The 15418-nt window shown below is 46.8% G+C and overlaps 1 long non-coding RNA gene across 3 annotated transcripts in view; it reads right to left on the bottom strand.

The window, feature by feature from the left end:
- LOC148145331 (uncharacterized) overlaps positions 1–15418 on the bottom strand; it is a 205874-nt gene that overhangs the window by 187348 nt on the left and 3108 nt on the right. For all 3 annotated transcript variants that reach the window (XR_015761425.1, XR_015761427.1, XR_015761426.1), the window contains exon 2: positions 5204–5321. This is a non-coding gene — a long non-coding RNA (uncharacterized LOC148145331). The remainder of the gene's footprint in view (positions 1–5203; positions 5322–15418) is intronic.

Below are 15418 nucleotides of genomic sequence, written 5' to 3'. Positions count from 1 at the left end.
TCTGTGCTTCCCTTGATAACTTTTTTCTTTGGCAAGAGAAATGTGCTCAAAAACCTTAATTACAAACAAACAATATCTTTAAGTTAATTACTACATTGATTGATTAATAATGGAAAATGAATGATAGAACAAATTATTACTCAGCACACAATATGCTTTGTGTTGTTTGTGCCAAATTATAAACACACATGCACTATGTGGTCCAACACCATTTTGGATCAGTTATGTCCACAACATTTTATGTTGGCAAAGTTCACATGGGGCCAGAAATGTCAACATAAAGGAGATGAAAAGTAAAGGGGAAGTGTTGGATTGCAGTGTTCCACGTAATATTTATCAGAACTCCATCATTATCCAATTGTAGTCAATTGTTGAATAATAGGCTGTGATTTAATCAATTCATGTTTATTGAACTCCTGGCAGATTTGGAATGTAATAATACATAAGAATCTAATATGTAAGCCTGCTAGTTGTGTCAATTGGTAAAACATCTGTCCCAAGTTAGAGAGTTTATAGTAAGCCCCATTGCAGACTTGAGATGTTAATCCACATAAATTACAGCATGTGCAGCACTGTACTATCAAGGGTAGTGTGCTGTCAACTCATTCTGTCAGTTCTCTTAAAATTTTTTCAAGAACTATTCATAAGGCACTGCAGTATTATTTCCTGTGCCAAACTGTCTCCTATACAGGAAAAGAGTTCAAGGAATCCAGCAGTGACTGTCAATGATCATAAAAATTGACCTCATCATTCATTTTATATTTGCCTTCAGGAGATGCATAGTTGTTCAGGTCTAAATGTGCACATTTCACTGTTGTTTAACACTTCAATATACTGTATATCAAATTATTATCAATAACCGGTATAATTTTGGTAGATAAAATACCGTATCATAGAATCATGGGTGCAGTCTTGATTTTTGGGTAGTAAGTGTGAAGTCCAGACTAAAAGTGGGAGTTGCTTCAGCTCAGGAGTGGGTCTGGATTCGTGTGCAGTTGTGTTCTCTACCACTATGTATGTGCAGGTAAAACGGCAAATGTTATGGGCAGGAAGTTCTGGGATCTTCTAGGTGCCAATATCTGGTTGCCATATTGAAAAGGCACCCTGTCACAAGAGTTCAGTCTCTAAAACCCAGCAGCATCGCTATTCATCAACGCCCAACTCCCCTGGAGATGTCAGAGACCTGGCAAAAAGCTGCCTGTGCTTTAGCAATAAACCAAAAGATCAGCGGACGCTGGAAATCTGAAATCAGAAGTTCTGAAGAAGGGGCACTGGGTCTGATACATTTACTCTGTTTTCTCTCCAAAGATGCTGCCAGGTCTGCTGAGGTTTTCTAGTAACTTCTGTTTTTGTTTCATGCTTTAGCAATGTCCCCCTCGAGATTCTCCACATGGTTGTCCTGAAAGCATCCTGACTGACAAAGGCAGCCATGACAGAGGTGGCTGTAGAGGTCTGCACCCTGGAAGGTTGAAGAGAACCCAATTCCAGTGCTACAATAGGGACGAATGATCTGCTGGTGCTGCTGATTATGGAATGCCACACGCCCCTTTGAGTTAGCATTGCAATGAAGCCTAACAGAGGACTGTCACCCACAAGGGTGCTAGGATTGGGTGTCACATCATTTCAGCTGCCAATATTGCCATGCTGGCACCGCAGTGGTACTGCCTCTCACACATCTGTTTGAGTTCACACTTAAACACAAAAAGAGCTACAACATTTAGCAGTTCACACACATTGATCTTTCATCACAGCAAGGAGAATGTACATATCTGAAAAGTTACTCACCAAAGGTTTGTGTCAGGGCAAGGACACAACCACAAAAGATAACTTTGGGTTGAGCTCCTTCCAAGTCTCTCAGGCACACATATCATATAATATTTGATCAATGGTAGCATTTTGAGTCACCTTTTATTCAGAGCCCTTTGACACTTCACTCCTTCCACACCACTTTCATTTTACTGGTAACGCACGCACAAGTTGTGGGGATTGATATCCCTAACTATATCAGTCCATGCATCGTACTAATGTTCCTACACTCATTTCTCATAAAGCTTTCCTTCATATACAGGAGAAGGGACACAATAAATGTGAACAAGACAAAATGGGCTGGGGAAAGATGCTTGATATTAGGCTTCTGACTTCCTTCAAGGAGCGAACTGCTGAGCTGGGAGGTCAGCAAGGGGAATGTACCCATGCTGAAGAGGACAGTCAGGCTTCACTGTTAGCATTTGTACAAGACGATGGCTCAGCCTGAAGGAGCAAGTTACTGGAAAAGTCTGTACTCGTTAGAATTTGAAGGAAGATTATATCGCCAGGTACATGTCTCATATATGTAGTTGGATTGGTGAACACAAGTGTTTCCAGTTTTGGAACAACACAAATGCACCTATGATTATTATTCCAGTGGCTGGATGTTAATAAGTATTCATAGCTTACTAATGTATGCAAAAGTGGCTTCCAATCATCAAGGCCAGAAAAGCTAATCCACCTGAGGAACTCTGCAAAATTAACAGCAAACACTTAACCTGTCGTTGAGAAGCTGAATTTTTGCTTCCCATCCAATTAAGTTCCCTGTCCACCCTTTCTAAAATTCCAGGTGGATTCAGCAGATTTCATTCTTGGACTCTTGCATCACAGAGAAAGGACATTTGGCTTCTCAGGCAGGTTCTGTCTCTTGGCAGGCATAACCAATTAGTCTCATTGTACTGCTCTTTCCCATAACTGTGCACAATTCCCCTCCAGTATTTATCCAATTAAACAAATGAATGACCTTTCTTTTGACACAGAGTTGAGTAGTAGAAATGAATGGATTGTTGACTACTCATTTCAACAGAAATGGGATCAACCACTGTATTGTACGTGGGATGTTTGAGACTGGATTGTCTCATTGAGAAAATCAGCAGGATTGTACAACAATCCCTCACTGGAAAGTCAGCTGTATTTCTAATTCCATGTGAAAACACCTCCCTGAAGGACCAACTGAAATTCTAGCCTTTCAGTAGAGGTGCTGAGTACTGGGAGCCAAGGAACATGTTGGTTGAGGCCTGGTTTTTCTTTCTCTGGATCCATAGCTGCCAAAGAATATGACGTTACTTCAAAAGTAAACGTTTCTCAGTACATGGAGGAGTGTTTACCACTATAATAATAACATAGCTCCCTTAAAACTCTCTCCACGGAGTGAAACTGCTTTGACTAACAACTTGCAGCTCTTCCAAGTGGGAGGATATCTTGAGGCAATGCTGTAAATGTCAAGGTAAGAACTTCCAGATTATCACCAGTATGAAATAAAACTGTGTACTTTTCTAAGTCTTTCTTTGATGCTTCAATTTGACATAGTTTCTGTTATTCATCTCTCTGGCAAATTTAAATCTCTTCTCATCCAGCTTGTGCTATAATGGTGAGATTGTTCCATGTAGTCATTCACATCATCAGTTCTTTAGTGCAGATGATTTTGAACTTTAACCCTTTAAAATATTCATTTTTAAGACCAATTTATCATTATCTTTCTATCTATTTAATTAAATTTATTTTGGCATGCATCTTAAGTGTCTGTATGACAGACTGGCTCAGATTTCAAAATCATTAAAAATCCGTCTCAATTGATATTTATTCACCAAAAAATACTCGATGACATTCCTCAAGAAAAAAACTGAAATTGAGAAAATGTTTTCTTTATTCTTTCCTTTTATTGTCTTCCCCCTCCCAACCACACTAGAGACCCTTAATGTGGAATTGTTGCATTATCTATTGTAATGTCTTTCTTCTTCGTCCTGCTCCTATCAGAGGCTTTTCCTTTTGTATCCGCCTTCATTTCTGAATTCCTGAAACTTCAAGTTCCGGTCTTTGTACATCTCTGACAAATGGTCTTTCCCATCGGGTCCATTAGAGAGCAGAGTTTGAGAGGATAATAATCTGACAATGTGAAAAGAACACAATACCCAGCAGGAGACAACACAGTCCATAGAAATGTGAAGAAACAGTATGCGTAGTATTCCTGATGAAGGGCTTATTCCCGAAACATCTGCCCTCCTGCTCCTCAGATGCTGCCTGACCTGCTGTGGTTTTCCAGCACCGCAGTATGTCGGAGAACACAAGCAAGTGTCAATGAAAATTCAGAGCAAAGAATCAGAGGGAAATTATGAATTGGGAGTCAAACGTGAATCAATGAATGGAATGCTGCCTTCATTATGTCACTCTTGCAGTGATAAAGCCCATTTTAAGAACAAATCCAGACAAAATCTGAGTGTAATGATAGATTAGGATGTGTTCTGATTTTGGAAATCACTAGAGCAGCCCACACCAGGTTCTAACATGTGCTGGCAACTGAACAGAGTACAATTCCAGTCTGCAATGATAGACATTGCCTGTCATGAATGTTGTTCAAATTTCCTCTTTTTGAAGGGTTGGCTTTCAGGATATGTGGAGCTTGGGCTCAGCCATCAGCCAGCCCATGACATGATGACATTGGTCACAGGGTTTGTATCTTTGCAATCTCATTAAGTGGGCTGCTCAAAGTTTTTGCGACAGACTGCTCACTAAACAAATGGACAGATGTTAGCCATGTCAGACCTGAAACCTACTTAAAGAGGATGTGGTCACAACTCTGTAAAAGTGTATATTGTTTTGCTCTGCTGAAATTATCCTGTTTTTGAGGTTTGGATTGAGAGGGATGTTCATTCAAGAATACCAGAGTTCAGTGGTACCAATGTGGGAAGGCACTTATATTGATGGTCAGGAAAAAGGTCCTTTTCACATTCAATGCCAGCAAGTAGACAGAGGCAGCAAGACTACAACTAAGTGACTGGCAAATACAATGACCTCTTCAGGACATGGGTACAGTGTCACAAGAAGTTCAGTTCTTCTTACAGTGACAACAAGATTAACACACAATAAAATGTTCCCAGATACGTTACAGGAGCACTTTCGAATGGAAATCAATTTAAACCACTTGAGGGGCTTTTTAAACATCTGACCAAAAGCTTTTGCTTTAAAAGGGAAGTTTGAGTAGGGATTCTGAGAACTGAACACAGGTCACTGATAAGAAAGCCAAGGCTGTACATCGGGCAAGAATGATGTTTGACTCTCTGTATTTTTTAGCATTACTCCTTCTCTTTTTAAAAAAGACAGCATTTTCCCACACCACCAGTGCCTGTAATAAATACAAGTCACGTGTATGAATGCAGTGAAATGGACATATACAGACCTACGATTCTGCCTTTATTGGGTCCCAGTTTAAATCCATTTCAATTCTATGATGACTTGCTCACATTTTCCGCCAGAGCCACTCTCTTTTTCCATAAGTTGAGAACTTGCTACTTTTCCTGTAGAGAAAACCAGAAACACAGCCTTTATCACATCCTACCCCAACAGAGGGCGAAGATATTCAAATCTGTTCTGCAGATAATACGAGGGCCTTTAGGCAAGGCAAAGACTACTTACTAAAAAAAATGCATCTGTAAAATATACTGGACATTGGAAAGTGTTTAACAAACAAGTTCTTTCAAAGTGTAGCTACGGTTATAACACAGAACATTTGGCAGTCATGATGTACACAGAAAGATCTTGAAAACAGCAAGGTGTAAATGACCAGGAAGTCTGTTTTGTAGGTATTGGTCAAAAGACAATTATTAATTAGGAGACGAGGAGGAATTCCCCCACTCTTTTTGAAATAGTTTCATGGCAATGTTTGCGTCCATTGGAGGAGAAAGACAGTTTATCAGTTTGACTGAAATGACACCACAGACATGCTACATGCCTGCAATACAGCACTGGATTATCAGTCCAAATGATCAGACCATAAATTATGGGTACAGAAGGAGGATATTCAGCCCATCAAGTCATTCAATTAGAGTGTGTCTGATCACACTCAACTCCATTCTCCAGCATTTTCCCCGTAACCCTTAATTCCCTAAATTATTAAAAATCTGTCTACCTCAGCCATGAATGTATCAGTCTCAACAGCCCTCTGCAGGAAGGAATTCCACAGATTCATTAGCCTCGAGGGAAGAAATTCCTTGTCATCACTGTCTTAACTGAGAGTTAATCATTACTCCTTACTCTGAGATGATGTCCTTTGATCCCAGACGCTCCTGCAGCGGGAAACAGTCTCTTCACAACTACCCTGTCAAGCCCCCTAAGAACATTATAGGTTTCAATAAGGTCCCCTACTATTCTTCTAATTTCTAATGAGTATAAGCCCAACCTACTCAATCTCTCCTCGTAACGCAGTGCCACTAGACTTGTGAACTTTCTTTTGAATACCTCCAATGCCACTACATTTTTTCTTAGATAACAAGCCCAAAACTGTTCACAGTGCCCTGACCGTGATCTGACTAGCGCCTTGTGTAATTTAAGAAAAGCCTCCTTATTTTTTACACCCCATTCCCTTCGAAATAACATAGTTTTTTTTTTCTCTGATTCATGCATGAGGGCTGCCTTGTTTCACTGTGCTGCAGTTTCCTGCAGTCTTTCTCCATTTAAATAATATTCAGTTCCTGCAGTCTTCCTGCCGAAGTGTGCAGCCACACAAAATGAGAGGGCATAGGTTTAAGGTGTGAGGGGAAAGATTTAAAAAGGACCTCGGGGTAACTCTTTTCACGCAGAGGGTGGTGCTTGTATGGAATGAGCTGCCAGAGGAATTGCTGGAGGCTGGTACAATTACAACATTTAAAAGGCTTTTTGTTCGGTACATGAGCCAAATGTTAGAAAATGGGACTAGATTTACTTAGAATATCTGGTCGGTATGCACAAGCTGTCTCCGTGCTCTATATCTCTCTGACTCTAATTAGCCACATCACATTCCATTTGCTAAGCTTTTAACCACTTGGTTAACCTGTCCGTATCCCTCTGCAGACTCAGGGTCAGCCTCACTGTTTGCCTTTACCTATAGTTTTGTGTCATCTGCAAACCTGGCTATTGTACATTCATTTCACTTACCCAAGTCATTAACATATTCTTTAAATACAGGCCATTCTGCTATAATGAACATTTCGTTAATGCAAATACGATTGATGAATTGAGGACACTGTTTCTAAAGCGCAAACTTTTAAAACGTGTGTTGACTGTAACACGATTATTATTATCAACACTTTAAGCGCTATTTTTAAAGCGCGATTTTTCTATAGCACGGGGTTGCACAAGAACGCGACCATCGCGTAGCCCAGTGCAGAGTGTGGTGGCAATGATCCAGTGCGGAGTGTGGTAACAGTGGCCCAGTGAGGAGTGTGGCGGCAATGATCTGGTGCGGAGTGTGGTGGCAGTGGCCCAGTGCGGAGTGTGGTGGCAGTGGCCCAGTGCGGAGTGTGGTGGCAGTGGCCCAGTGCAGAGTGTGGTGGCAGTGGCCCAGTGTGGTGTGTGGTGGCAGTGGCCCAGTGTGGTGTGTGGTGGCAGTGGCCCAGTGTGGAGTGCGGTGACAGTGGCCCAGTGCGGAGTGTGGTGGCAGTGGCCCAGTGTTGAGTGTGATGATAGTGGCTCAGTGTTGAGTGTGGTGACAGTGGCCCAGTGTGGTGTGTGGTGGCAGTGGCCCAGTGTGGTGTGTGGTGGCAGTGGCCCAGTGTGGACTGCGGTGACAGTGGCCCAGTGTTGAGTGTGGTGGCAGTGGCCCAGTGTTGAGTGTGATGATAGTGGCTCAGTGTTGAGTGTGGTGACAGTGGCCCAGTGTTGAGTGTGGTGGCAGTGGCCGAGTACAGAGTATGGTGACAGTGGCCCAGTGCGGAGTGTGTGACAGTGGCCCACTGTTGAGTGTGGTGGCAGTTGCCCAGTGTTGAGTGTGGTGGCAGTGGCCCAGTGTGGAGTGCGGTGACAGTGGCCCAGTGCGGAGTGTGGTGGCAGTGGCCCAGTGTTGGGTGTGATGATAGTGGCTCAGTGTTGAGTGTGGTGACAGTGGCCCACTGTTGAGTGTGGTGGCAGTTGCCCAGTGTGGTGTGTGGTGGCAGTGGCCCAGTGTGGACTGCGGTGACAGTGGCCCAGTGCGGAGTGTGGTGGCAGTGGCCCAGTGTTGAGTGTGATGATAGTGGCTCAGTGTTGAGTGTGGTGACAGTGGCCCAGTGTGGTGTGTGGTGGCAGTGGCCGAGTACAGAGTGTGGTGACAGTGGCCCAGTGTGGAGTGTGGTGGCAGTGGCCCACTGTTGAGTGTGGTGACAGTAACCTACTGTTGAGTGTGGTGACAGTGGCCCAGTGCGGAGTGTGGTGACAGTGGCCCAGTGTGGAGCATGGTGACAGTGGCCCAGTGTGGAGTGTGGTGACAGTGGCCCAGTGTGGAGTGTGGTGACAGTGGCCCAGTGCGGAGTGTGTGGCAGTGGCCCAGTGTTGAGTGTGGTGGCAGTGGCCCAGTGTTGAGTGTGATGATAGTGGCTCAGTGTTGAGTGTGGTGACAGTGGCCCAGTGTGGAGTGTGGTGACAGTGGCCGAGTACAGAGTGTGGTGACAGTGGCCCAGTGCGGAGTGTGTGACAGTGGCCCACTGTTGAGTGTGGTGGCAGTGGCCCAGTGTTGAGTGTGGTGGCAGTGGCCCAGTGCAGAGTGTGGTGGCAGTGGCCCAGTGTGGAGTATGGTGACAGTGGCCCAGTGCGAAGTGTGGTGGCAGTGGCCCAGTGCAGAGTGTGGTGGCAGTGGCCCAGTGTGGAGTATGGTGACAGTGGCCCAGTGCGAAGTGTGGTGGCAGTGGCCCAGTGCAGAGTGTGGTGGCAGTGGCCCAGTGTGGAGTGTGGTGACAGTGGCCCAGTGCAGAGTGTGGTGGCAGTGGCCCAGTGTTGTGTGTGGTGACAGTGGCCAACTGTTGAGTGTAGTGACATGGCCCAGTGCGGCGTGTGGTGACAGTGGCCCAGTGTGGAGTGTGGTGGCAGTGGCCCAGTGCGGAGTGTGGTGACAGTGGCCCAGTGCAGAGTGTGGTGGCAGTGGCCCAGTGTTGTGTGTGGTGACAGTGGCCAACTGTTGAGTGTAGTGACATGGCCCAGTGCGGCGTGTGGTGACAGTGGCCCAGTGTGGAGTGTGGTGGCAGTGGCCCAGTGCGGAGTGTGGTGATAGTGGCCCAGTGCAGAGTGTGGTGACAGTGGCCTAGCATTGAGTGTGGTGACAGTGGCCCAGTGCAGAGTGTGGTGACAGTGGCCCAGTGTGGAGCATGGTGACAGTGGCCCAGTGCGGAGTGTGGTGACAGTGGCCCAGTGCAGAGTGTGGTGGCAGTGGCCCAGTGTGGAGTATGGTGACAGTGGCCCAGTGCAGAGTGTGGTGGCAGTGGCCCAGTGTTGTGTGTGGTGACAGTGGCCAACTGTTGAGTGTAGTGACATGGCCCAGTGCGGCGTGTGGTGACAGTGGCCCAGTGTGGAGTATGGTGGCAGTGGCCCAGTGCGGAGTGTGGTGATAGTGGCCCAGTGCAGAGTGTGGTGATAGTGGCCTACTGTTGAGTGTGTTGGCAGTGGCCCAGCATTGAGTTTGGTGACAGTGGCCCAGCATTGAGTCTGGTGACAGTGGCCCAGTGTTGAGTGTGGTGACAGTGGCCTAGCATTGAGTGTGGTGACAGTGGCCTAGCATTGAGTGTGGTGACAGTGGCCCAGCATTGAGTGTGGTGACAGTGGCCCAGTGTTGAGTATGGTGGCAGTGGCCCAGTGCGGAGTGTGGTGATAGTGGCCCAGTGCAGAGTGTGGTGATAGTGGCCTACTGTTGAGTGTGTTGGCAGTGGCCCAGCATTGAGTTTGGTGACAGTGGCCCAGCATTGAGTCTGGTGACAGTGGCCCAGTGTTGAGTGTGGTGACAGTGGCCTAGCATTGAGTGTGGTGACAGTGGCCTAGCATTGAGTGTGGTGACAGTGGCCCAGCATTGAGTGTGGTGACAGTGGCCCAGTGTTGAGTATGGTGGCAGTGGCCCAGTGTTGAGTGTGGTGACAGTGACCCAGTGTGGAGTATGGTGGCCCAGTGTTGAGTGCGGTGACAGTGACCCAGTGCGGAGTGTGGTGGCAGTGGCCCAGTGAGGAGTGTGGTGGCAGTGGCCCAGTGTGGAATGTGGCGGCATTGACCCAGTGTAGAGCTGGCAGCCAGCGGTCATACCATATGGAGATGCTGTGTACTGGTTTGGTGCAGAGTGCGCGAGGAAAGAGACTCTGATGTTTGTCGTTCGAACTCTGCTTCTAGTTTTTTTGACTTATGGTTCTACTGTGCATCGCCATAATGTAACTTTTCTTTCTTCATTCCTCTATTCTTTAAAGATTGTCCCTAAGTGTCTTTGTACCTTAGATGACACTGTAAGTGTCGACTTATAAACATTTCACTGTACCCATTGAATACATGTGACAATGAAGGGATTCCATTCAATTAAATTCGACTCCACTAGTTACAAGTTGCCATCCTGAAAATACTCCCTTATCTCATCTTCTGTCTCCTATTAGTTTGTCAATCCTCTCTCCATACTAATGTACTACCTCCAAAAATGAAGGCTCCTAGCTTATCAAGTAGGCTAATGTGTGGTACCTTATCAAGTGCTTTCTGAAAATCCAAATATGATACCTCTGCTGCTTCCCTTATATCTATCCTGGCTTTTAGCTTCCCAAAGAATTCTCGTGAACTTGATAAATAAATAATTTTGTAAATAAATGATGTACTCATGTCTTTACAGTATGGCTTAAACCCATGATGTTCAGACAGAAAGTCTGCTTAATATTTGTAACTTTTCTCCAACAATCATACAGGAAGGGCACAATATGGCAGTGTTGCAAATCTGACCGAAAAACAGAAAACACTGTCATCGCCCACCTTCTGAGGACCCCTTCACCCACCTCCAACACACTGCATCCACCTGGACACCCCGCGCTGGCCTATTGCCTGCCCTCAACCTCTTCATTTCCAACTGCCGCCGGACATTAACCACCTCAACCTGTCTACCTCCCTCCCCCACTCCAACCTCTCACCCTCACAACATGCAGCCCTCCAATCCCAACCATCAAGCCAGCGGATAAAGGGGGCGCAGTGGTAGTCTGGCGCACTGACCTCTACACTGCTGAAGCCAAACGTCAACTTGAGGACACCTTTTCCTACTGCCCCCTCGACCATGACCCCACTCCCTATCACCAAACCATCATCTCCCAGACCATACAGAACCTCATCACCTCAGGAGATCTCCCACCCTCAGCTTCCAACCTCATAGTCCGGGAACCCTGCACTGCCCGGTTCTACCTCCTTCCCAAGATCCACAAGCCTGACCACCCTGGCTGACCCATTGTCTCAGCATGCTCCTGCCCCACTGAACTCATCTCTACCTACCTCGACACTGTCCTCTCCCCCCTAGTCCAGGAACTCCCCACATACGTTCGAGACACCACCCAGGCCCTCCACCTTCTCCAAGACTTCCGTTTCCCCAGCCCCCAACGCCTCATCTTCACCATGGATATCCAATCCCTCTACACCTCCATCCGCCATGACCAGGGCCTCCAAGCCCTCCGTTTTTTCCTCTCCAGACATCCCCAACAGTACCCTTCCACCGTCCTCACCCTTAACAATTTCTCCTTTGAATCCTCCCACTTCCTCCAGACCAAAGGGGTAGCCATGGGCACATGTATGGGCCCCAGCTATGCCTATCTCTTTGTTGGCTACGTAGAGCAGTTGATCTTCCATAAATACACCGGCACCACTTCCCACCTCTTCCTCCGCTACATTGATGACTGCATTGTCGCCACCTCATGCTCCCGCGAGGAGGTTGAGCAATTCATCAACTTCAACAACACATTCCACCCTGACCTTAAATTTACCTAGACCATCTCTGACACCTCCCTCCCCTTCCTGGACCTCTCCATCTCCATTAATGATGACCGACTTGACACTGACATTTTTTACAAACCCACCGATTCCCACAGCTACCTGGATTACACCTCTTCCCACCCTACCTCTTGCAAAAATGCCATCCCGTATTCCCAATTCCTCCGCCTCCGCTGGATCTGCTCCCCGGAGGACCAGTTCCACCACAGAACACACCAGATGGCCTCCTTTTTTAGAGACCGCAATTTCCCTTCCCACGTGGTTAAAGATGCCCTCCAACGCATCTCGTCTACATCCCGCACCTTCGCCCTCAGACCCCACCCCTCCAACCGGAACAACGACAGAACGCCCCTGGTGCTCACCTTCCACCCTACCAACCTTCGCATAAACCAAATCATCCGCCGACATTTCCGCCACCTCCAAACAGACCCCACCACCAGGGATATATTTCCCTCCCCACCCCTTTCCGCCTTCCGCAAAGACTGTTCTCTCCGTGACTACCTGATCAGGACCACGTCCCCCCTACAACCCACCCTCCCATCCTGGCACTTTCCCCTGCCACCGCAGGAACTGTAAAACCTGCGCCCACACCTCCTCCCTCACCTCTATCCAAGGCCCTAAAGGAGCCTTCCACGTCCATCAAAGTTTTACTTGCACATCCACTAATATCATCTATTGTATCCGTTGCTTTCGATGCGGTCTCCTCTACATTGGGGAGAATGGTTGCCTCCTTGCAGAGCGCTTTAGGGAACATCTCCGGGACACCCGCACCAATCAACCACACCGCCCCGTGGCCCAACATTTCAACTCCCCCTCCCACTCTGCCAAGGACATGGAGGTCCTGGGCCTCCTTCACCGCCGGTCCCTCACCACCAGACGCCTGGAGGAAGAACGCCTCATCTTCCGCCTCAGAACACTTCAACCCCAGGGCATCAATGTGGACTTCAACAGTTTCCTCATTTCCCCTTTCCCCACCTCACCCTAGTTCTAAACTTCCAGCTCAGCACTTGTCCGGACTTGTCCTACCTGCCTATCTCCCTTTCCACCTATCCACTCCACCCTCTCATCCCTGACCTATCACCTTCATCCCCTTCCCGACTCACCCATTGTACTCTATGCTACTTTCTCCCCACCCCCACCCTCCTCTAGCTTATCTCTCCACGCTCCAGGCTCACTGCCTTTATTCCTGATGAAGGGCTTTTGCCCGAAACGTCGATTTCGAAGCTCCTTGGATGCTGCCTGAACTGCTGTGCTCTTCCAGCACCACTAATCCAGAATCTGGTTTCCAGCATCTGCAGTCATTGTTTTTACCACCTTTATTACTCAACAGATCTAGCGGCATCAATAGAGAGATATAAACACATCACTTTTAATCAATCACATAGCCTTGTGCTGTTATTTATCTCCTTATACATTCATGGGATGTGGACATCATTGGTCAGGCCAGCATTAATTACCCATCCCTGATGGCCTTTGAGAAGGCAGTGGTGACCCTAAATCACTGATCTTAAATTATTGTATGCTTGAGATGAAGAGAAACCACTGTGCTGTTTAACAAAGGGCATTCCATGACTTTAACCTGGCTATGGTGAAGGAACAGCAGTATATTTCCAAGTTAGGATGAGGTGTAGCTTGGAGAGCAAAATGGATGGTTATGCTCCCATGGCATTTCCTGCCCTTGGCCTTTAGAGGGTTGTATCTTTAGGAAAGTGAGTCAAACTGACTTTGGTGAGTTGTTCTAGTGCATCTTGTAGTTGGTATGCACTGCTGCCATTGTGCATCAGTGGTGGAAGAAGTAGATGTTGAAAGTGGTAGATGGGGTGTCAAACAGGCCTGCACAGGCCTGGATAGTGTTGAGGTTCCTGGATATTATTGGAGCTGCACTCCTCCAGTATTCCATCACACTCCTGATACGTAGATGATGGGGGCATATTTGGAGTACAGGAGGAGAGTGACTTGCTGCAGATTTCCAAGCCTCTGACCTGCTCTTGTAGCCACAGTATCAGTTCAGTTCAGGTTCTGTTCAATATAACCAATGGAATGTTGATAGTGGAGGACTCAACCATTCATCTGTAGATACCTAACTGTCCTGTGACATTTGGACCTTTCTCCCTCATCTCTTTATCTACACTTCAGCACCACCAAGGTCCCAGGTAATTGGGAACCACCATCATCTCTTAAATTCCCCACCTTTGTGACACACGTCATCTTGACTTGGTCATACAGGATATCATGGTCCTCAAGAACCGCTCCATCCACCTCCTTTTCTTGTGACCTCTTTTTCTTCCCTTTTGTGTTTTTTCCTTTCTTCTCTCTCCTTTATTCTCCCAGCCTCAGACTCAGCGCAGACCCCGTGTGGCGGTCTCTCGGCCTGGCGTGGCCTGAGTGTGGACTTTCAGCCTTGAGGTGATTCCTCAAAGTGCAGTCCCATCATGTCTTAAGAAAGACTGTAATTTGATTAGATTCCCTACAGTGTGGAAACAGGCCCTTCGGCCTAAACAGTCCACACTGACCCTCCAAAGAGTAACCTACCCAGACCCATTTCCCTCTGACTAATGCACCTATCACTATGGGCAATTTAGCATGGCCAATTCACCTGACCTGCACATTTTTGGACTGCGGGAGGAAACCGGAGCACCCGGAGGAAACCCAGGGAGAATGTGCAAACTCCACACAGACAGTCACCCGAGGCTGGAATCGAACTTGGGATCCTGGTGCTGTGAGGCTGAAGTGCTAACCACTGAGCCACCGTGCCGCTTTATTTCTTTATTTTCTACTTAAAACTAAGACAGTCTGCAATGTGTATCATTTAACCTATGGGTGGCATGGTGGCTCAGTGATTGACACTACTGCCTCACAGTACCAGGGTCCCAGGTTCAATCCCAGCCTTAGGTGACTGTCTGTGTGGAGTTTGCACATTCTTCCTGTGTCTGTGTGGGTTTCCTCCCACAGTCCAAAGATGTGCAGGTTAGGTGAGTTGACCATGCTAAATTGCCCATGGTGTTAGGTGCATTAGTCAGAGGGAAATGGGTCTGGGAGGGTTACTCTTCAGAGGAGTCAGTGTGGACTGGTTGGGCCAAAGGGCCTGTTTCCACACTGTAGGGAATCTAATCTTAACCTCATTTTGTATGTTTTATGCTATACTATAATACTTGCAATGTTTAACTTTGCTCTTTCTTTCTACATCATTCTTAAGAGTCTGTATCTCGGTACTTCTACCTAAGATGGCACCTTGAGTGCAATATTAGACACTTTTCACAACACTTGAGTGCATTTGGTAATAGAATCAAATCAATGTTACTGCTATGCCTGATGAACATCTGCATAGGCTGCTATAATGAAACCCCCTGACAAAGTTGGTGGGTGGGTTGGCCATAAATGTGTTTGGTCAATTATGTAAACCTCACAGACCAGTACTGCTCTACTTGTCAATCAGAAATAAATTAAAATCAAACCACACTGCTTAGTTTCCCACTTCTTTGTGGGTTAAGAGTCTAAGAGAAACTCAGAAGAAGCAGCAGGAACCCAGAAATCCCAGAACCGCAGAGTGGAGACATTTTTGTTTCCGTCAGGACCTGAAAGATAGATAAAGAGGGAAGGAATTCCAGAGCCTAACAGTGAGAGTTTAGGCCAAACTGCAGAGCCACAATTTCTCAGATGCGATTCAGGAGCTCAAAAC

Source organism: Chiloscyllium plagiosum, unplaced genomic scaffold, assembly GCF_037043375.1.
Source record: "Chiloscyllium plagiosum isolate Xiang-an unplaced genomic scaffold, Cpla_swu_hap1 HiC_scaffold_25, whole genome shotgun sequence".
NCBI classification, from domain to species: domain Eukaryota; kingdom Metazoa; phylum Chordata; class Chondrichthyes; order Orectolobiformes; family Hemiscylliidae; genus Chiloscyllium; species Chiloscyllium plagiosum.
The sequence above is the reverse complement of the archived record's forward strand: the minus strand, read 5'-3'. Positions and strand labels throughout refer to the sequence as shown.